The 23,961-nt window shown below is 44.9% G+C and overlaps 1 long non-coding RNA gene across 1 annotated transcript; it reads right to left on the bottom strand.

Moving 5' to 3' along the window:
• Window positions 1–13,213: 13,213 nt before the first annotated feature.
• Window positions 13,214–22,201, bottom strand: LOC130266613 (uncharacterized). Its single transcript, XR_008842927.1, has 3 exons — window positions 21,809–22,201; window positions 14,900–14,951; window positions 13,214–13,408 (listed from the first exon to the last, which is right to left on the bottom strand). It is a non-coding gene; the product is annotated as an uncharacterized LOC130266613 (long non-coding RNA).
• Window positions 22,202–23,961: the final 1,760 nt, after the last annotated feature.

Consider the following 23,961-nt stretch of genomic DNA (forward strand, 5'->3'; position numbering starts at 1 on the left):
GACAAGCAAGTTGAGATACATTTAAGGTAGTCTGGCAGGTCTGTTTTAATAATATCAAAAAAAAATGTTCTATATCAACAACATAGTGGAGAGTAGTAAAGGCTCTGAGCTTACTCACATTATCTTACTCTCTGTGAGTCACAGTTCCAACAGTTTTACAAGATTTAGTGAACACAAGCAGTGAAAGAGCTCAGGACCATCAGTCTTGGTTTTCCTCCTTGCTCAGCACCATGCCTTCTGCAGGAATTCACTCCTTGCCCAGAAAGCAAACTGCAGTTTTCTGCTTCCTCCTCTTCCTCCTCCACTCCCCAACAGCAGCACATAATCAAAGTTCAAACACTCACACTGAAATTTTATAGAATACTCAAGTGTCTTCCATTTCCAGCTACTAAATTAGGTACCCAAAAAATAGAAAAGAAACACTGTAATCGATAAAATAAGACACAGCCAGACTCAAAATGAGCTTGTCAAAGAATCAGACACCAAATCCTATTCCAGACATAAAATTCTTCACTATGCAGTAAGAAGAAAGGTGTAATAAAAATAAAATGACATGGAAAAGCTATTACACAAAATCTGCCTTTAAAAATGATCCTGTATCACAAGTGCTACTGGTACTTTGTGAATATAACCAATTTGACAGGAGCAGTAAGTGGAAACAGACTGTAGTAGACACATTGACGTATTTCTACTCTTGATTTAACAGGGAACTCTGACTTTTTACTGGTTTCTAACCTGAAATAAAACAACAAGAGAAGAGACAAGAACCTCACTGTGCACAAAGAGGAGGCCACAGCTCACAGCAGCTGGTTTAGCTCTTCCACTGGCTCTTTCTGGATAGGGATAGTGACACTTCCACAGACAGAATTCCAAAAACACTAGACCAAAGTTTGTGCTGTTCATTTATTTCATTACTTAATGAGTCACCAAAACTGTAAGACTTGCATAAACTTAAATTCAACCTACAAAAACTAGGTTTTTGGAACTAATTTCAAATGCTTAAATGCAGAACATGAAAAAATTTATTTGTTCTAAAAGCTGTTTCTTTTCACATTAAGATGCTTATATGGCCTCATATCAAGTACTTACTATGCATAAAGGTGCACTTTGGATGAATAAAATGCAGTATTAAAGAGAAAACAAATGGACTGCCTTTCAAAATGGCTACCTAAATAAATGCCATTTAGGTGAGAATATCTGGTGAATTAAAAAAGCAGAAATATCTGGGGGAAAAAACAACCTGACTTCTCATCTAGAGCTCAAAAGGCAAGTGTAATCCATGACATATTGCTAGTTTCCTGTTCTTCTCCATGCCTGAAATAAACATGCTGCTCTGTAAGAGAGACGTAAGAGTATCCATGCAAGTTTTAATTCAGACTATTAATACATGTGTGCAAGCCAAAAACCCTCTTTAGGAGAAAAGTATTTGGAAAACCCACACCCACAAAGGATGCCCTGCATTTCTTACAGCTTGGTGAAGACAAACTGTGTGCAATGAAGCTTTCCATCAGCAGTAACCCAGTTGTCTGGGCTTTGAAGAGCAAATATTCCACTAGAAAGAACACCATCTCCATTAAAAACGAAACAAAAATACACCAGACCAAATTATTCCCATTATCCTGTTGACAACAAAGCCTGTCAGTCCAAGTAGACCTGCTTCAGAGCTGCTATTTATCCCCTCCTCAGCAGTTTAATTCCACAGGAGCAGGCTGATGCTGCTGCTTTGATCAGCTGCAGAGCTGCTTGTTCGGAACAGACGGATGCGCGGAGCCGTCACCGCCTGCAGTCACTCATCCCGTGCAGCTCCAGCCTGCAAGTGAGCACCAGGCAGCACAGAGCAGAGCTGCCTTCCTTAATTACACACCAAGAATATTTGTAAATAAATAGATGTGCAGAATGCTTATTAAATGGGCCATTTCTTGTTAGGATCCGAGCAGATAGTTTTTCTCCCACGCATTGAAGGAAAGCCCAGGAGATGAATTGAAGGTCGTTGGGCAGATTCTGCCTCCTCTTTTCCTCTCCTCAGAAACAGCTACAGGCTTTGCAACCCAACTGGGAACTTTCCTCCCCACCAACAAAAAGTTTCCCCAAGTGCTGTGTGCAAGAGCAGCACCGGATAAGAGAGAGAGAGCTGGCTCTCAGATGGACACTCCCTGCTCCGTTTAGATTTCAAATAGCTATTTGAGCCTTTGTTTTCAGTACAAATAACCTCTTGTCACCTTCCAACAGGGGAAACTGAAAATCTAGATAAATCAACTTTCCAAGGAAGCTCATGGCAATGTCATGCAAAGCAGAAAGAATTAGTGCTGCCCAATCCAAGTGCAGAGCAGCTGCGCTCGCTTCCAACACAGCAGAACTGGAGTCAAACTAAACATCCAGGAGTAGGACTCAGTATTGAAAAGTATCAACAAGGTCAGTCTTGAAAGATTAAAAACTGAATGATGACTCAACCCAAATCTGTATCCAGCCCCTCAAAAAGAGAAGTTGTCAACTCTGACCATACTTATGTATGGTCACTCAAGCAACTAAGCATTGCACATTAAGCACTTCCTTATTTTTGCTAATTTTTGTCAATAAACTTTAGATTGAAGTACAGAAATGACACAACACCAGTTCCCAAGCAGTCCAAGCCTTAGCCTAGCCTATGGACTGGAAAAAGTAAAGACAAGGATGAGAAGAGAACTCACAGTGTTAGTTTTATCCATTCTGTTACAGCTAACTATTTTCACCTGACGAAAAAAAAAAAAAAATTAAAATAATAGCACCTCTTTGGGTTACAGTTACAATGAACTCCTGAAAGATGAAACCTATACTGACCTCAAATAATATTCTGAGAGGTTGGAGTTTACTTCCTCTATTTAAAAATCTCGCAACAGCAAAATCACACGAGGACTGCAAGGTCTGATAGACATTTGCAAAAGAACTTAAGGAAGTTGAGAATTTAGCACTATGTGTAAATTTCTTCCCCCTCTTTCTTTTTTTTTTTTTTTAATTTAGGTTATTTCAAGTGGATCTCCTGCAATTAGTATAAAGTGATGATAAAGCAACATTACAGCAACAGAAACTGAAGACTTCATTCTCTAGACTATGGTCTCACAAGAAAATCATTTTCAAAACTCCAACATGATCTTGGCTGAAGTAACTGCAAAATATTCAGAGAAAAGAGTGCAAGTAAAAAGTTCCACAGAAATCTCATCTTCCTGCAGTGCATGGAACAAATCCCCCTGCAATATTTTAATTTTGCACTTCCAACACAGTTCACAGTTTTGTTTTTTAACAAAAATAAAGCCCTTTGGGTACCAGAAAATTAAGAAAAACTTGAAGCTAAAATTTGGAAGGTACTATTCACTATTTAAAAAAACCAAAACAACAAATTTGAAAGCCCACAGTAACAACCATTATCTTGCAGTTCTTGTGCCACTTCCCCTTGCTACAGCAGAGAATCACTCATTTATCTGCTGCTGCATGTGGTGCTTGTCCAGCAAAGGTAACAGAAAAATTGAATTTGGCCAAGAGCCATAACGGCAACTCCCCAAAGGATCAGCATAGCTGGGAGTTATGCTGGGGAAATTCAGAAGGCAGGAAAAGAATAATAACAGAAGCCTTTTTTAACCACTCTAAAGACAGAAACAGTGCATGTAAGCAAAAATCTCAAATAGATGTTGAGCTAATTATGTACAGAACAGCACACAAAGCTGTAGTTCCCCTTCCTTACTTGATAAAGCTTCCAAACATCTCAGAAAATAATTATCACACATGAGACCAGCCACCATGAGACACATGCTACTGCTGAATGCAAAACATGAGAAGAAAAAGAAACCAAACCAAAACAAAATGAGAATCGTGGCCAAGGTGGTAAGAGGGTGACAGAGCAGAAACATTTCTTCCCAAACTCACCCCACTGTGACCCATATACCTCAGTAACCATGAAATCACTCCCAAAACAGATGGGGATGGCAAAACCCTCTGGCATGCCCTGCTGACCACACAAAAAGGATTCAATAAAATTGCCTCACGTGTAGAAGACAGCAGAGTAGATAGCAGAATTAAGATTTGCTGCCTTTGGTTTCAAAACAACCAGTTACATACCCCTGTAGGTTAGGTAAAGAGACCACAGACTCACCATGAAGGACTGCTGTTACTACTGAAATACCAAACTAAAGGATTTGGCACCTGAGCCTCCATATATTGTATTACCAACAGTGGGGGGAACCTTCTCAGCTGGTGAAGAGCTCCTGCATCAGCAGCTCCTGACTGACAGCTGGGCTGTACCAGCCTCCCTCTCTCCATGTCCCCAGGGAAGTGAATTCTCTGCCTGATGACTAATTCATTAATTTGTGCTTAGGCAAGTCCAAGCCCAGACCAGGCTCCTTCCAATGCTGGATTGCTCCTGGAAGAACATCTGCTCCATCTCGAGTGCTACCACCACATAAACTCTGCTCAACCCACTGAGAACAACACTGGAACTCAACCTGGAGGAGCTGCCTGAAAGCAGAAGAAACTGAAAGGGAAACTGGTACAGATCACTTCCAGCTGAGCTACATTTGGATCTCTAAAATGGGAGGGGAAGATTTGAAAGCTCTTTTGTCAGGACTTTGAGGCTTGAGTTCAAAGTCCCATTTAACACCACCAGTAGCAAACTGATCTTCCCTCCAGGAAGACATGGGTGCAGATAACACCAGAGCCAAAGGCACCAGCTGGGGCAGAACAGTGCCCTCATGCCCATGGAAATGTGAGCCCTGACCAGCTCTGGCAGCTTGGCTGCACACAGATGAACCCTCCTCACTCCTTCCCTTCCCCAGGCCTCACCACAAAAAGGACATCTGCTGAAGAGAGCAGCAGTAAAGCTGTGGCAGGCTCCCTGTTGCTGATATATTGCTAAAAGTCACACCTGATGCATGGGGTATTTTTGCAGGATCTGAAGTGCTGACCAGAACCAGCAGTCACTTTTCAGCAGGATCAGGACAGCAGATGGGGCTGATCAGGTGTGGTGAGCCCTTCAAGCTCAGCATCCTGTCTCTATCCTGTCTGCCTCTAACTGCTCAAAATTTCATTCACAATCTATATTTTACTATCTTATAATTTGAAACATGAAGTTAATAAACAAGTCTTATTGATGTCCTATTAATTAAATCCACACCATAAGTGACTGTCAAGATCATCACCTCCAGCATCCAAAATGCAATCTCTATAGAGCATGATTTAATCCAGTTTGATCACAGACAAGCAAAAAGTATTCTGATGTTTGCATTTCCTTCGTCCTTCCTGGGAAGCTGTCTAGTCTCTAGATGATAGTGAACTGCAATCTCCTAGAAGCTTCAGAAGCACATTAAGCTTCCAAAAGTTGTTTTCCTGCGCCTTTGTTCACCAAGGTGCAGGCAGAACCAAGCCAAGGTGCAGCCTCAACCAAGGCTTCTAATGGGGAAATGTTCTCCTGTGGCTGGGCAGGGGACAAAGTCAACCTTTGCCTTGGACTGCTGCAGAGCTCAAGGACCATGAAATAACATGGAATGCCATATCAGGTTCTCAGATTATCTCTTTCCTTGCTTTCTGATTGCTACTTCAGATTAAGGAAGACAAAGTCACACCAAAACACTAAAATACAAGCCAAATTCCATTAAGGTATTTATAGAATTCACTTTATAGGTCCATCAGCCAATTCTGCTCATTATTACCCCATTTTACTGCCTCACCTGTGACTCACTCCTACAGCTGAGCCCATAAAGGACCTGGGTTCATTCTCAGCAACCACACCATACATGCTGCTGATGCCATGACACACAGCATTCAAAACAAAGAAATTAATAACAAACTCATACAAATGATCAATCAGCTGGAACAGGAGAGAATTAAAATTTTAAAATGGGGTTTTAGACCAGCAGTGCCCATTTTTCCCCTGCAGCTGACCCCTGCCAAGCAGAGAGGCTGGCACTGAAGTCTCTGCCTCAGCAGAGCCGTGCAGGGATGGGATCCCAGCAAGGAGGTTCCAGAATAGCAGCCTTGGCCACATGTCAGAACAAGTCTGCAACTGTGGGACAAGACAGATCCCAAGTTACCTGCTCACCCACGCTGATCTTTGCAGCTCCTCTGCACTTTGCCCCACAAAGACATTAGGAGCATTTATAAAAGCATGCAAAAGCAATTACAGTAAAAATAAAACCAAGGTTATAAACACAGTCTGGATGTCAAATTTGCCTCTTTTTCTATTTAGAGCTGGCATTTCAGCATGCAGAAAATTCTTCACTCCCCCTCTAAAATGTGTGCCTGGGGCTATATAGCACATGCAAAATAAATTGCATTTATATTGGTATTTATATTCCCCTCTTCTCGACCACACCGCCTTGCCTCTCTTGTTTAGTCAAATAGCCTGCCAGCTTCTCATCAAGAAGCAGAAATTGGTTTTCCATCTCCTAGGAGATAAACAAGGCTTCCCCCTTGCAGAGGGGAAATCGAGCTGCTGAGTGCACAATTTGAGGAGTCAGTGCCCAGAAAGGCTTTGCACCATTCCAGTGATGTCTGTGCCCTCTGTGATCCTAGGCACCACCCTGGACAGAGAAAAAACCACATTAAAAAGTAAATTTATGTATTTTCATGCAGTTTTCTTTGTGATTTTTAGTTAAACATAGACAACTCTGACTCATGGTGCCGCTGCCTTACAACTAAGGAATTTTATGTACTCTTGTCATACCAGAGGTTAGTAAAATATGCTTTATACCTCTCCATGGTTTGCCCTTCTCAGTTCCCAAAAAAACTGAACTATAGGATCAGGTTTTCACAATTAAGCTGTACTAATTCAGGGAAAAAAGGTTACCACACTCAACACAGGCAGCATAAAACAATCTAAAATATCTTAACTACACAGCCATGTAATAAGTAGAATAATATAGAAATTTTGAAGTTATTTTTTAACAGTGCCTTTGTAAAGCCAAGTTGCTACAGTTTTGAGCTGTAACTAAAGGTAAAGACTATGTGTTTACAAAAAGCACAGTTACATTTTAAAATGAATCCATTATCTGCTGGATGTCAAGCTGTAAGGCTACAGATAATGTTAAAATACACAAGCAGCTTTCAGTTTTACTTCAGTATTTAGGAAAGACACGTCTCCAGGACTGACTCTTGGCCACATTGTTGCTAATTGTAAAATTACTTAATCTACGAGACAGACCTTCTCATGTTGAGAGACTAATTGTGCAATAGGCTCTTCATGGTGTGGCCTTAACAGCAGATGGAGAGAACACAAAGGATCAGTCTAGGAAGAGAGACAGCCTTTGGTCCTCCACCACATCACACAGAGATGTCACCACTCCATGGCCACTGGCATGTTGGCCATCATCCTGAAGCATCTCACAAGCAGCTATGATGGAGAAGAATGAAATCTCCTTCCAGGGACATTCTGCTCATTCCCTTGCCCACAGCATGCATTTTTAAACAGAGAGAAACCAATCAAACTTAATTCATGTTGCATTATTCACTGAGTAGCTACAGTCCCATCCAAAAATCTTAATGGTCTAATAATTCAAGTCACCTATATCAAACACAGCACCAAAGGAATGACTAGAAAGCCTCACATATACACACACACACACACTAAATCTTGCTGTTAAGGTGTCTAGTGAAGCCTTTTTTTGAAACAAAGCAATAAATACTGGCCTCCTGCATAAACATGTGCAGTGCTCTTCATGTACACAGCCACTCTGCTGCCTGATATATCACTGCTGTCTCAGGAGTGCTGGCTGTCAGTCTTCCAGCATTGCAAATCTACTTTCCAACCCTTGAGTTCTGACCATTAACATGAAACCTGGCATATTCCAGCTAAATTACAAGCACTGTTAATTCCTCTAACCACAGACTGGCATCTTAATATATGGAAAAGCAAATGCAGGAAGGAAGAGAACAAAAAAAAGAAAAAAAGCACAGCTGAGCCTTTCTGTTGTTTCTGTTACCCTACACACATCATTAAGGAATCATCTACACCCGTTCTGCAGCAGAAGGTTTGCAAACCTGTCAGAGAAACCTGTCTCTAGGTCCAGCTTCCACCACTACCTCCTGCACCACACCCAGCTCTTGGATTATCCTGGGTTTAATACCTCTTAGCACTCCATACCAAAGGATGCTGAAGTAAAGAAAAAAGGGCACAGGACAAAATTCCAGAGCAAAATGGTGAAGGGTCTAGGGGGGAAACCTTATGAGGAGAGGCTGAGGTCACTGGGTTTGTTCAGCCTGGAGAAAAGGAGACTCAGCACAGTCTGCAACTTCCTCATAGGAGGAAGGAGAGGGGCAGGCACTGATCTCTGCCCTCTGGTGCTCAGAGACAGGGAGGGAATGGCCTGAAGCTGTGCCAGGGGAGGTTTAGGTTGGATATTAGGTAAGGAGTGTTCATCCAGATGGTGGCTGGACCCTAGAGAAATGGTCACAGCCCTAAGCTCAAGGAGCATCTAGACAGTGCTCTCAGGCACATGGTGTGACTCCTGGGGATGGTCCTGTGCAGGGAGAAGAGCTGGAACTCCACGATCCCAGTGGATCCCTTCCAACTCAGAACCTTCTACGATTCAATTAACTGCCTGTTCCCAAGCCTTGAGCCTGCTCTTTGGTACACTCAGGACTCGTGTTCTTCATGCAGCATGAACGTGCCAGAGCCATCTCAGCTGCTGCTGAAGCTGCACAGAACACAGCACAAAGCAGAGGAAAAGGCAGAAGGCTTGCTCAGCAGCAACACAAGTTTCCAGGCTTGCCCCCACAGATGAAGCAGAGAATCAGCCATGAGTAAATGGCCATGGGGTAAATGGAAAGGGTGAGGAAGTCCAGCATGTCCAAGGACTGCAATCACAAGCTTCCTGCATAAAGAAATGGTGATCCACCTGCTAAACCATCCACCCCCCCATGATCTTCTTGGTCCCATACCACCCCAAGAGCCCCAGCAAGGCTCCCACTGGCTCCAGGAGACTTTCTGAAACAAGTGGTTTATAAGTGGAAGAGTTCACAGCATCTGCCAGCTGGACAAGACCCTGAGCACACCAGCATGCCCTGAACATACTCTCAGATCACAACTTGAGAACCTGTGGTGTACAGGACAGTAATGACATCAAACTCTGTATTGGCTGGTTGTCTCCACAATCAACAAGTCACTTTCAATCACTATCCAGCCTGGGGACAGGCTTTCTAGCAGAGACTGCTGTGTCAGGACAGCGTGTAATGGTTTTAATCTGACAGAGGGTCAGTTTAGATTACATATAAGGAAGATGATTTTTTCTCAGTGAGGGGGGTGAGGCCCTGGCACAGATTGCCCACAGAAGCTGTGGCTGCCCCATCCCTGAAAGTGTTCAAGGCCAGGTTGTGCACAGCTTAGAGAAATCTGGTCTAGTGGAAGGCATCTCTGCCCATGGCAGGATGGCTGGACTAGATGACCTTTATAAGTCCCTTGCAACCCAAACCACTGTGATTCCATTCTGTGACTCCAGCTCTGTGCCTAACCTGACCTTTACTCCACATCCATGTTACACTCACTACTGGCTAAGCACAACTCAGCCTCCTGGTGCTCATCACCTCAGAAGGAGTCACTGTGCCAGCAGCATGCTCTAAGGCACAGAAAGTGGCAGGGCTTGGTACAGAGCATCTCTGTGCTGACTTGCTGTGAGCACTGAAGCGCTTCTGACAGCAAAATGACTTCTACATGAACACACGGTACTCCACATTTTCACACAGGCATCTGTGCTCCAAATATTTTAGTGAGCATCCAGCTGTTCTCTCTGGACTCTACTCCAACCATATGCACTGTTTACCTTTCAAATTTTATTGCTCCAGGGGAAGAAACCAGACATCATCTCCTTCTCTCAATGCTGGTATGCTGCCAAGTTCTCCTCCTGTCCACCACTTGCACAGTCTGGGAGCTAATGTTTTCCACAAGCCAAATAACCTATTTTTCTGCAGCTAATCCAATACCTGGCATCAGATCTCCAACTGAGAAAAGGATTGTCATGGGATTATATTTTTTTTGTTAGTTTACATACTAATTATAATACAGAGGCCTACAGACTGAATTACAGCCTAGACAGAATCAAAGACCAGCATCTGAGGTGTAGGACACCAGCCCCCATGTCCTTATGGGTGTGTGACAACACACTGAAATGAAGACAAAGCATTAATCTCTTTATGGCTGCTTCTGATGTGCAGCACTTCTGCTGAAGACTCTTTCAAGCCTTAAGCATTCCCATGTAAACAAAACCTCAAGCAGCTACAAAGTAAGCTTGTGCAATTGGAAATAAATGTTTATTTTGAAATAAAAAGAAGACATCTGCATATATACAGACAAATCATAAGCCTTTGATCAACCCTACAAAGCACGTCTGCATATAACAAAAACTGCCAGGCTCATAACTTCCTCTGGAAAGAAAAAGAATGTGATGTCCCACACCCTACTTATTCACCAAGGTTATTTATCCCCCTAAAGAATACTACTTTGTTTATTCAGATAACACAAATAAATCCAAACTAAAGATCTGTAGCTGTCAGTTAACAGGGCAAGTGCTTTACAAATGAAAGCAGAAACAACAGTGGAGTAACATGGGAAATGCTGCCAGTGCTGGCAGTCTCAGAATGTCCCAAACTTGCACCTCTTGCTTTCCTAACCCATCACAAGCAAACAGGTGACCACAAAGATTACAAGTACCAGTAGAGGATATCTGTCACCATTAAAGCTTTTCCCCTACCAATTAACATTGCTTTAACACCACCTCTTACTTTTTTGGGTTTGAATTCTACCCTAGAGCACCTGTACTCCCCACTCCTACCCCAATAAACCATTCCATTCCCACAGAACCAGAGTGATCCTTGTTTGAAAGGTGCCACTGGAATTTGGGATTGGGGTTAAGTCATTTCCATAATAAGAGGATACAACAGGACGGTCTTGTACCATCTGATATCACAACAACGATATTTGTTCACACAAGTATTAAAGGGAGGATAAATTTAAATATCTTAAAGGCAAATATTCTAGGAAATAATATTTAGAGTGGCCCCTGTCCATTGAAGCAGATAATGGGGATGAATAATTTACAGCTGCACTTTGGTGCCCGCTGCAGCCGGGGAGAGGAGCACCGAAAGGAGCTTGGGGAGATGCCGACACAGCTGCTCACCAAGTGGAAAATCAGGAGCACTCTGAGCAAGAGTGGTCCAGTAACCTGTTTTACTTAGGTGGCAAATGGAACAGGAAGCAGTGGGAGGACAAGGAATAAAAAAATAAAAAAAAAAACCAACAAGCCAGCATGCTCCCAGTGAGGTCAGAATTTCATGCCTTTGCCTCAGAGGAAAACAGAGCTACGCTTGGGTTTCACCTCTAAATCATCACAGATTCTTGCTATAGGTATCTTAGGGTCAAAAAAGGGTTCCTGGCCTGGCAAAGGGACTCAGGAGCTGTACATGATACAGTGGGAGCAGCATCCACTCCTTCCCCTGTTCCAGCAACAGTGAGCAGAATGCAACAGCTAACAAAGCAAACACACTCCAAAGAACTCTCCAGAAGCCAAGCAATCTCACTGTACAGCTGGGAATCCAGCAACATTTGATACCTTTTCCAGTGATGTGCACGGCACTGAACACTAATTTAGTACAGATGTTGCTCAGGTGGAAGGATGGTACAGGTTTCATCAAGGGATTGCCTTGTAAAAAGATGAGAAGCATCTGGAGGAATAACACTGGCATATAAAAACTGTCATTACAAAGGAGACAGATGGATGAAAAAAATGTATCTTTGAACAGATTAAAGAAATCTATGTGTGCAGCTAGGAACTGCCAGAAAAGACATGCCATGATCTGGAGTAACTCTTCACAAAACACAGGGAGCCACAGCACCCTGCAATTGTGTGAGGGGACAGCTATAAACAACACCTCCTCCTACCACACAGCCCTGATAGGTATTGCTTATCCACCTCTATGAGGTTTTTGTTAAAATCACAGTAAGCTTATTACCTGAGAACAGGAAACATCAGATGGACACAGATGTGATTCAATGAGGCACAGTGAGAAGGCTCACCACACAGCCACAGAATAAACTGAACAATTTAGAGCCAGGATCCTCTTCCCAGCAGTACCTCGTCCACTAAAGTAGCACAAGCAACTATCCCTTGCAGAAATTAAGAGTAATTCTGAAATTAGGTTTGTTTACCCACCCACACACAGAAAATGCCTAAATACAAACCCAAAGAAAGCTATTCATGATGGATGGCTCACTTATTACCTGCCTTGTCTAGGGTAGTGCTTGGGTAGCACTTTTTTTCATTGTTTTAAAGAATTTCCAAAGTGCTTTCAGCATTCTACTAAGCAATAGGAAGCATTTCTGTCTATACACAAATTTTACTGACATAGTAAGCAGCCTGCAGCAGAAATCTAAGAAATTCATTCACAAATGCCAGATCACACATCCAGCCAAGCAGAATAATAACCAGGAACAGCCTCAGCTTTGCTGTACAAAACTCCCTTGTCTTCACAATCCAATATATTATCCAAAGATTAGCTTACAATTCATGCAAGGTAAATCAAAGCCAACTCTGGAGCTCTGCAGCATGTCTGTGATCAACAAGATCAATTAGCAAATGGATTTTAGTTAGACCAGTCTGAAATGAGATTACATCAGGCTCATACTGGGAGGCTGGGTTTCAATAGCACAGCCCTGGAGTTTCTGTGCTAACTCAAAATAACACAGAAGTATCCATTGCAAAATCCATATTAAACTGGGAACATGCAGGCCAACAGCCAGTCCCTGACACTAGCTACTACATTCCCTCCCAAAATGCAAGGAACTTGCTCCACCTCCTCTACAAACAAAGGCAGAAGGGTTTAAAAAGGAGAAGGATGTAAGCAACAGGAATGGGAAAAAGGTGTTGATTCATTTCCAGCACAAAAGGTGAAGGAATTAGTGTAACTGCTCTCCATTTAAGGGCAGCTCAGGCAGACAGACTTAAATAGGAGTGGTTTAAAACAATTTGGATTATATTCTCTACAGTACAGAGGAAAAGACCCAACCCCTCCAAAAATGAACAGAACATTTTTCTACTGATGGAAACTGACTTAAGTAATTGTTTTCCTTTTGTGGAGGTTTTTAAAGCACCAAAGGAGGCAGAAGCACAAGTTAAAATTCTAACAGTGTTTAAAAGAGCATAAATATAATATCATTTTATTCTTCATCTCCTCTTGCTTTGCCAAATATGTTTACACACAAACATCACAGCACATTACAGAACACCACTGTAAAACAAGCACTGAAAATAAAGAAATGAAAATGCTGAATTATAACACTTTACAACAATCAACTCAAGCCCACCTTGAAATCCTAGATAACTCTAGCCAAGCCCAGGAAGTCACATTCCAACATCAGATTTCAAAGTTCCATTAGCACAAACACCATTTGCTCACACTGTTAAGTAATAAACCAATGGACAGAAGAGAAGGAAAAAAAAAAAAAAAAGTCTTATAATTGCTCCAGTCTCCCATAAAAATATTGCTGGGTTTTCAATAACATTAGTAAGTTGTCTTTAAAAGTTCCTATAGTCAGTTTGGCCTACACAGAAAACTTCACTTCCTCTTCGTCTTATGTTGTTAGGGAAAAAAGTTTGTGGGTGGGTTTTATGCAATTCTGCTACTTTAAAATAATAAAGCAAGATTTTCCTCTTTGCCAATGTATGTAGAGTTTTCCAAAGATAACCCATAGATTTTGGATTCTAGGACCATAACCTAGTTCTAGGAGTACTGTACTTTAGAGAAAAGTGTGATTTTTTAAAACAAAACTAGCAGGATGAATTGAGTGAGCTACTAAGTGTCACGTTAAACCTAAAAATTGCACCTGCCTGAGCATTGCTTCCACAAAGTTTTCAGCTTGGAATGCACCTCTGAAGAGTTTAAGGACAGACTGCCCCATCCCACAGCAGCTCTGGTTTTAAAATTCTAATCGAAGAGCAAGTGGAGTTAAGTTTTTTTTTTTAAAACCCCACATTCTATTAACTACATCACACCTCATTTCCCAGTTCTAATCAACAAAAGGAAAGTAATTAATGAGCTAACATGAAGAGTGGCCAGCATTACTGATGTTAGACAACTGACTGCACCAGGAGCAGCACTTGCTCTCTTGCTCTACAAGAAGCCCAGAGTCATGTTCAGAAATTGGTAACATTAAGTCTGCAATCAAAGTGAAAATAATAAAGGTAAGGTTATAAAGCAGTTGGAAATTCACATGAAGGGCAAGAAAGTAAGGAGTGAAGCAACACAGGGGCAAAAATTCTTCAGTACTTTAAGGACAACAAAAGGAAGAAAAATACAGAAAGTAAAAGGCTTCATTAAGAAATTTGTCACATATCATCACTTAAACAAACTATTTAAAATGCAGTGAGCTTAAAACCAAACACCTTACTAGAATAATCTAGAGTAGTCAGAGACAATAAACACATGCAAACAAGAAGATATACTCATGTCCTCATGGGAGAGGCAGCACAGCATTCAGGGAGGACACAGAACAAAAAGATGAGACTCTTCCAGCCCAAATCACCAGTAACAAACCAGGAACCAGTGTCTCTCCAACACAGCTATCTCCCAGAGTGGCTGGCTCTCACAGGAAAACAAAGCTCTATTCTCAAGCAATGAAGAAAACACTTCCACCACTGAATGACCTTATAAGCAAGAGGAATCCAGCTGTTGCTGTCTCAAACTATACAAAGACATTTATTGTCCCAATGAAAGAGGACAAAGAGTTCTAACAATCAAAAATAGCATGCAGGCTGTCAAAGGCCAGGCTTTTGCCCATCAGGATATTAAGTTTACCAATTTAGGAGGACTGAGGACAGAAAAGTAGCAGGACTACGTGTCCAGCAGCCAGTGCCAAGAAGAACACAACTGTGGGTTACAATTTGCTTACCTTCTATAGAAGGGGCCTGGTCCACAGCTGCATATAGCATCTCTTTCAAAGCCTGCAAGGGAGAGGCAGAGAACATGGAAAACAGTTAGGATTAAAAGAGAAAAAAAAAATTGCACTGTTTTGATACACCTGTATGAAAACAAAAGCAATTAAAGCCCTTTTATCCTGCAGACTGGCACAGAAAGCTATGGTACGTGATGTCAAGGCTATCACACACATTTCTGTTCACAAGTGAAACAGGTTCATGTTTACAGACTGCTTTATCTAAAGCCTGTTATCTTACTAATCTATAAAATTTATTCCAACTGTACATTTCAACATCTTCCTTTGGAAAAACGGTTCCCAGCTGGTAGGATGCTGAAGCCTTTACATTTAAAAAATGAAGAAATGACAAAACCTGAAGTGTTGCGTGACACAGAGGAGTTTGTCAAGGCAAATGGAGGAAAAGCAGCCTCAGGGATTTCTCATCACTGTTATATAGGAGTTACAGGAGCACAAAATCACACATACATTCTAAAACCTGAAGACAACATGTTGAAGGAGATTTGAGAACCAAGGGTGACAGCCTTCTCTAGAGGTGGAAACTGAAGGGCAACATTACCACCAGGCAGAATGAATTAATTAATCAGGTTTTGGGTCCTGGAGGCACAATGAGCTGCCTTGCAACTCCTTCCTGGAAGGGCTCCTTCCATGCAGCTGTTAAGGTGCTGGTATTATTAAAGATCTGCTCACACACATCCACATAAACTGAATTCAGATCAATGACTAAAGGAATGAGGGGAGTTCAGGGAAGGGTCACAATGATGATCAGAGGGCTGGAGCACCTCTGCTATGGAGACAGGGTGAGAGGGCTGGGGGGTGCTCAGCTGCAGAAGAAAAGGCTCCAGGGAGCCCTTAGAGCCCCTTCCAGTGCCCAAAGGTGCTCCAGGAGAGCTGGGGAGGGACTATGGACAATGGCAGGAATGACAGGACAAGAGGGAATGGATTCAAATTGACAGAGGGCAGGTTTAAATAAAACATTAGGGGAAAAAATCTTCTCTGTGAGGATGGCAGGGCCCTGGCACAGGTTGCCCACAGAAGCTGCGGTTCCCCCACCCCTGGAAGTGTTCAAGGCCAGGTTGGACAGAGCTTGGAACAACCTGGTTTAGTGGAAAGTGTCCCTGTTCATGGCAGAGAGTTGGAATGAGATGATCTTAAATGTCCCTTCCAACCCAAAATATTCTAGGATTTTATGAATAACCTGAACCATAATCTTGGAACTAGAAGCCACAGGGAAGGACACATTTGCTTATACACACCTCACATCTTAATGCCCATACTGAAGGTGAGTACCCTCCTCCACCACCACAAAAAGCTGATCTCCTTCCCCCACTTTTGAGCCCACAGAAATCTAACAAAAAAAATAATTCAGGTCCTGTTAGTTCCTATCAATACTGCCTGATTCTCAACATATCCCATTCTTCTATAATCCTGAAAGATAGTAGAAGCAGAAGTGTGTGTCATGGTGCCCCAGGATAAAACCTCCCAGCCTAAATAACAAATCCCCAAAACACCCTCGAGGTAAAAAGCACCAGCTCAGCAGCTGGGAGCTGAGCCCTGTTGTGACAGTGGTTACGATCCTGTTGGGTAAATACAAGGTCTAAAGGACAAGTCTGTTTACCACAAGATACCCAAGGTGGCTGCTTACACCAGCAGCTCTGGCATCTCTCAAAGGTCTAGCTCCTGAGTCCACAGAGGTCCCAACAAAGGTCACTTGCATAATTGTTTTCCCAACTGAGCCACTGCTGGATGATCCTCATTCCAGCAGCACAGCTCTCCTCTACCCTTGGAGCTTTTCTAAAATTCCTCAGGAACACTGACCACTTCAGTCCCTTCCCCCATGACTCACTGGTCAGCAGCACATGATCTGTCTCTGCACACCAAGCAGTCAAAAAGTCTTCCTACGTTTCCACCCCAGTCGTCATCCTCACCTACCTGTAACTTTTTCCATGAACCACAACGTGACACAGAATAAACAAATCAGAAGAGACAGCACATTGAAAGTCACTGTAGTAACAACTCATCTCTTAACCCAGAGGTAAACCCAGTGTAATTACTATCTCTGGTTTTATCAATCATTTTTTTAAAAAAACAAATTATAAAGGACAACACAGACAGTCCTGCACTAAACAATTTTGAAAGCTGAAGGTGTCAGCTGTCCCACAGACCTCTCCCCATGCAAACTGACACAGTACAATCTGGCAGCTGCAGGGCAGCAGATTTTGTTACTGCTTTCCTGACCTATATAAGTAAACCAATAACCTGAAAGTGAAAGACTCACTGCTCCTTCACACCTAAACTATTTAGTCCTCTAGATTACAGAATTTTAGAACTGATCGTTTACAAAAGTTATCCATCACTGTCAATGTGAAACACTTAGGAATCACTCTTTCTGCCCTCAAACTAAACAAAATGGGTTTTTTCCTTGCTTCAGACTGAGCAAAGCAGTCGGTAAACTTGTGTAAATACATATGAGAGAACAATAAAAAAGGCAAAAAGAAAGCACTTGAAAATGCAACATCAGACCTTAACAGTGAACAAAATCAAGGACAAAGACCTTAAAACACTCAAAAAAGCCCAGTTTTAAAGGAGTCTTTCAAACCACTTAAGCTCCTCTAAGCTCCTCCACTAACAGCCCGGAGGACAAATAGTGAAATAGCACAACAGATTTGTGTCAGGAGGTGGCAAGCCTGGGTGTGAACTGCCTATCATGAAGCTGGGTTTGACGAGCAGAATTGGCCACCTCCCAAAAACTGAAAGCCTGTTTCTGCAAGAGAGACTCTGAAGGCAAGCAGGCAACCTCAGCTATGATTTCCTCTCCCCCCACCTACTTCCTGCTGCAGGTGGTGTCTGGGAGAAATGATGCCTAAAACTCAGCAACCTGTCTCTCTTCTGCAACAGCAAAAGGACTTAAAACCTGGGATCTCCCTCCAAGGGAATGGAGGTCACACCTTTACCCATCTCTCCCATGAACTTTGCACCTGTAATAACTGTTCTGCTCCTCCTCCCTCCCCAGCTGCTGTGATTTCAAAGGTATTATGTGCTTTTTCTATAAAAATGCCATCAGATTTCTGCAGAGAAACTAATTCAGGCCAGATTAACTGCAAACCAAACAGCCATCTGGCAACTGTACAAGTGAGATGTACAGTTCCATCAGCTGGACGTGCAGACACACACTTACATTTAGAAGTCTGAGCACAGAGCAATGCTCTCCTCCTGAAAGCAATCAAGAGAGGGATACAAGTGCAAAGGAAATCAAGAGGATTTGTGGATAAACAGAGGAATAACTACCCCAATATTTCACTGCATCGAAAATGAGCATTATATGCAGCACAGCACACTCTCAGGCAAAAAAAAAAAAAAAAAAAAAAAAAAGCATCAGCTTGCAAGGGTCACCTGAATTTGACTATGTGGAAATGAGAATTCAGTCATCTGACACAAAAAGTTGGGATTGTGTTTGTTTTCGTGTTTTTTCTTGTTTTCCATTTTTCCTGTTTTCGTATTTTTCCAAAGGAACTGAAGGGTAAATGAATGGCCAAAAACTTTTAAGGCAAAATGTGCACTGAAGCAGTGCATATCACAGCTGTAGTTTAACAGGCTAGGAAAATGTGACTCATTTTACAGATGAAAATACACTGCCAGAGCCCCTAAAACAAGGTGAGCAAACCCTATCACTGCTGCTGCCAGGGTGAGGCACATCCACATAATTTCATGCAATCTTTAGAAGGGAAATTTGGAATGGAAAGCCAAATCAAGTCAATCAAGTTCTGTGTAAAGCTCCAACAAGGTTATTGTTGGCTCAGCCATGGTACATGTCTTTGGGAAAAGCTGAATGAAACAGAATAGCATTCATTGCCATTTTCCCCCTTTTCTGTAAGCCAAGTGCTCCTTCTCAAAAAGCAGACACACAGTAATGGTCACTACAGAGATTTGCTGAAAGAAAACAATATCTAAGTCACACCTATCAAAATATATCTCACTTTTGCCTGTTTAAAGAAAATTAATGGATTTTTCTCTCCCTAAAGTTCTCACCTTCACTACCAGGCCTAATTCTAGACAACTTCCATACTTCCTGCAAGCACACTTAGAACACTTAAACTAATTATTTTTGGAGGGAAAGAGCACGTTAATGGTAAGAAGTTTTGAGGACTGTCAATTGTTAAAGAACACCTGAAAGTGAAACTGCACTTTTATCAACAATTATTAACAACAATCCCATTCCTGTTTCTGATGTTATCACCAACAGATTACACCTGGTCTGACAGGCAAAGCTCCCACAGGCATGCTCCAAATCCCATCCAAGGATCTCCCAGGTTACCTGGGTCCTGCCACACTTCTGGAACCACCTGCTTTCCAATGGAAATAACTACAAATACCAGAGTAGAAAATTAAGATGAGGGCAAATAAGCTTTATGATACTAAGTGACTTAGAGAAAGCAATTTCTGCATCACCTTTTAGTGCTTTCATGGGGAACTGCTTCAAACTGAAAGAGAGCAGGGTTAGGTCAGATATTAGGCAAAAAATCTTCCCTGAGGGTGGTAAGGCCCTGGCACATGGTGCCCAGAGAAGCTGTGGCTGCCCCATCCCTAGGAGTGTCCAAGGCCAGGCTGGACAGAGCTTGGAGCACCCTGGGATAGTGGAAGGTGTCCTGCCCATGGCAAGGGATGGGACAAGATGGGCTTTGAGGTCCCTTCCAACCCAAACCATTCCAGAATTCTGTGATCTTGAATGTGACATCCTGAAAACAGGAAGAACCTTTTCAGAGTTAAAAACCTACCCAAGAAGATCTCTCACTCTGACAGGGTGGTTCCTGCTTTAATTAAGAAGTAATATATATACACTGTGAGCTAAAGAAACATTATGACACTATAAAACATACACATGATGTTTTAAAATGTTACTGTGACACCTTCTGCCAAGTATCACAGACAAAATTTAATCTCTCATTTGCTCATCAACAGCTGGGAATTTTTCCGGACAAAAGAGGGCTGGGTGCTTTTGCCTCAGGTATAATCGAGTAATTGGAGGTAGTGCTGGGCTTTTATGCACTGCACCCACACGACCACCAGTTACTGAATAATAAATGCCAGGCTATTCCATCACTGTAATATGCATGAGCAGGAGGTTGACTCACATCCAGCCAGCTGCAACAAGGCAAACAAAGAGTTTGAAAGTTATTGCTGAAAGGGAGGGTGAGGTTTGTGTTTTCATTCACTCCACATTAAGCTGTCTATGCAAGGAGAAGACTACTTGTGATTAGAAAGAGTAACAACTTGAAGGAAGTTTTTACTGAAATCCACATTTTAAACCGGGATGGAGGAAGGGAGAATGACATCATAATAGTGCCCTAGTTAAAACAGCTGAAAATTAACCTCCCATAATGAAAGCAGCGGCCGACAAGCAGCAGAGCTCTTCACACATTAATCAAGGTGTCGCAGTTCACTGGGTCTCCTTACCCTCTCTCCACAGCTGTTTGCTCAGCATGCAGCCAGATCTTTCACCCTTTTATTTCCCCCTTGCCTTCCCCTCCGACCCACCTCCAAAGCTGCTCTTTAGGAAGATATCCAAGTTTTCTGTTTCCAGGAACAGAAGACAACTCTCACAGGGATAACCCATCGGAGACATGATGCAGAACTAAGCTGGCTCTTTATTTTATCAAGACAATGGTTTTCCTCCTCATCAAAGACTGATGGCATTATTTGGCCATCTAGCTCTCCACATAATTCAAGGAGATCACAATATTGTTGTAAAGCCAAACCCAACTGCAGTTTTTATTTAAACATCCGTTCCTCTGCAGTCAGGTAAAGGCAAACAAAGGAAGAGTGAAAAGGGCAGATATAAACTTTTCAAGCTCGACATTATAACAAAGGAAGCTAAGATAAATGTGGTTTTCCTTGCAAATGCAGGCAGATTAATAGAGATAGTATAAATAAATTGCTATTATAGTCCTAGGGAGAAAATACAGGCCCTCAAACAATAACAAATGTTGCACGGTTTTAACTGAGTCAATCAGTCAAGAAGTTTTGCTGATCACGGCTGTCCTATAATCAGCTTTCCGTTGTCTAGATTTAATTATTACTTGTGAAAAAGACATCGCTGGCACCTGCCACTTTTACTGCTGACGCTGAAGTAGGAAATGGTTTTACAGCAAATAACCACCTCCAGCTCCGTCCAGTTCAACCCAAGCCCAGAACCGGTGTGATAAATCCGAAACGAAGCAATCAGCGTGACCTTTAGCAGGCTGGCGCGATAAAGCCCGAAAAGGCAGATATTCTGCAGATAATTCACGATTAATGCAGCAGAACTTGGTGCCAACAGTGCTCAGAAATGCCCCGACTCGAGTGCGAAACAGCGAGATGCAGAGCCTTAGTTAAAAATGATCATCAAACGGGAGTTGACGGGGGTGTGCTGCCCTGTTTGGGGGCTCGGGCAGCCGAGAGCGGTACCGGCGGCCCCCGGCAGGGCACGGAGGGCGACGGGAGCTGCCCAGAGCAGCAGGATCGCCCTTGGGAGGCCGGGAGCCGCTCAAAGTCACCGCTCGGAACCGCGAACCGGCGCTGGTGCCGAACCGGGCCGGGGGTGCCCAGGGCCGAGCGCCGCACCGCGCGTGTGCTCCGACCTCTGTCCGCCGGCAAGAGGTGACGGGCGGTAATGAGCTCACCAGTTAATGAGCCGGACGGCCGGGGGGTGCCCAAACACACACACACACACACACAAACACACACACACACACACAAACACACACACACACACACACACACGGACACACACGCTGCCCTCCACCAGCAGCGCCCCGCGGCACGGCGGGCACCGGGAGGCGCGGGGGCCGGGGCCGGTGCCCGCAGCCCTGCCCGGGGCCGGGGCCGTACCTCATACTGGATGTACTGCTTCCGCCACTCGGGGGTGATGTGCGCCGCGAGGTGCTCGGCGAACTTCATCCTGCCGCCGCGGGCGGGCCGGGGCCGCGCTCGCTCCGCGCCCGCAGAGCCGCCTCGGCGGCGCCTGGCTGCGACCGGCCGTCGGTAGTGGGGGGCGGGGGGGGTCCGCCGCCACCGCACATGGGCCCCCGCCCGCCCGCCCCGCCACTCCTCGGCCCGCCTCGGGCCTCCTCAGCGCCGCCCCGCCGCTGCCGCCGCCTCCTCGGCCGCCGCCGCCGCCATGTTCGCCACCGCCTCCCGCCGTCACCGCCCGCAGCCAACCGGCACCGGCACCGCGCGTCCCCGGCACCGCCGCCCGCCCACCGCCGCGGGGCGGGGCCTGCGCCCGGCACCGCCCCGGGCCCGCCCGCCCCCGGCACCGCCACAGCACCGCCGCGGGCGGGGCCTGCGCCCGGAACCGCCCCGGCACCGCCACAGCACCGCCCCGGCACCGCCACAGCACCGCCCCGGCACCGCCCCGGCACCGCCCCGGCATCGCCACAGAACTGCAACAGAACCGCCCCAGGGCGGGGCCTGCGCCCGGCACCGCCCCGGCACCGCCCCGGCACCGCCCCGGCACCGCCCCGGCACCGCCCCGGCAATGCCCGGAACCGCCCCGCGGGGAGGTGCCGTTCCCGCGCCCGCCGCCGGGGGGCGCCGCGGCTCGCGCGGGTCTGGGGTTGGGCTCGGGGCGCGGGAGCGACACCCGCGACCCCCGGGATGGGCGGGACAGACCCCGGGGTGTCGGAGGAGAGACGGGAATGAGATGGTGTGGGGATGAGAATGAGAATGGGGATGGGGAAGAGATGGGAAGGGGATGAGAATGGGGATGGGATGGGATGGGATGGGATGGGATGGGATGGGATGGGATGGGATGGGATGGGATGGGATGGGATGGGATGGGATGGGATGGGATGGGATGGGATGGGATGGGATGGGATGGGGAGGGGATGAGAATGAGAATGAGAATGAGAATGAGAATGAGATGAGAATGAGATGGGAATGGGATGGGGAAGAGATGGTAATGGGATGGGGAAGAGATGGGAATGGGATGGGGTGAGACAAGAATGGGATGGGGATGAAAACGGGGATGGTAGTGACACAGGAATGGGATGGGGATGAGAATGGGGATGGGAATGACATGGGAATGTGATGGGGATGAGAATGGGGATGGGGATGAGAATGGGGATGGGGATGAGAATGGGGGTGGCATGGCATGGCATGGCATGGCATGGCATGGCATGGCATGGCATGGCATGGCATGGCATGGGATAAAGAGGGAATGGTAAAGGGAATGAGGGATGGGGAAAGGGAATGGGATTGGGAAAGGAGTAGGATGGGGATAAGATCAGCATATGATGGGATGTGGATGGGATGTGAAGGGAATGGGGTGGAAATGAGGTGAAATGGAAAGGGGGTGGGAAGGGGAGAGGTGTAGCAGGGAGAGTGGAAAAGAAGTGGCAGGGTAGGGAGGTATCAAGGAGAGGAAAGACAGAGAACAGTGGTGAAGATAGGGGAAAGAGTGGAAGAAAGTGCAGGAAAGGAAAAGAGTAAGGATTGACAGAGGAGGGAAGCTGGGCTGGCAGGCCACAAAAGACGAGGAGAAAAGGGAAAGAAAGAGGGGAAAAGAAAGGGGGAGGAGGGGAAAGGGGAAATTTTCCAAAAGTTACATGATCTCCACCACCTTTTTTCTTGTGCTGCCCATCAATGCCTGCACATCCGAGCTGGGACAGGGGGAGCTGGCACTCCAGGGCAGCTCTTGGAGCAAACCCACCTGCACAGGGCATAGACATCCCTGGGGCTGGGGATTTGGTTCCCTCTGGGTATGGCCTGAGAGACCAAACTGGAGCTGCTCAGAATGGGGCTGCAACCCTTGGTTACCCCAAGGATTCTCAGTGGCCCTAACCCTGCCCCTCCCCAATTCCTTGGTTTTGGGGATTTGTAGCACTTGGGATTAATTTTGGTTTCCTTCAAGCCTCCCAACCTTTGGCAGAGGTTCAGGTGGCAGTTTTCAGCTTTCCCCCACCCTCTCAGCGCCAATCCCATCCCCGCTGCTGGAGCTCGGCTGCCCCTGACGCCCGCAGAGCTCGTTTGCTGCGGAGATT

Source organism: Oenanthe melanoleuca, unplaced genomic scaffold (assembly GCF_029582105.1).
Source record: "Oenanthe melanoleuca isolate GR-GAL-2019-014 unplaced genomic scaffold, OMel1.0 S101, whole genome shotgun sequence".
Taxonomy (NCBI): domain Eukaryota; kingdom Metazoa; phylum Chordata; class Aves; order Passeriformes; family Muscicapidae; genus Oenanthe; species Oenanthe melanoleuca.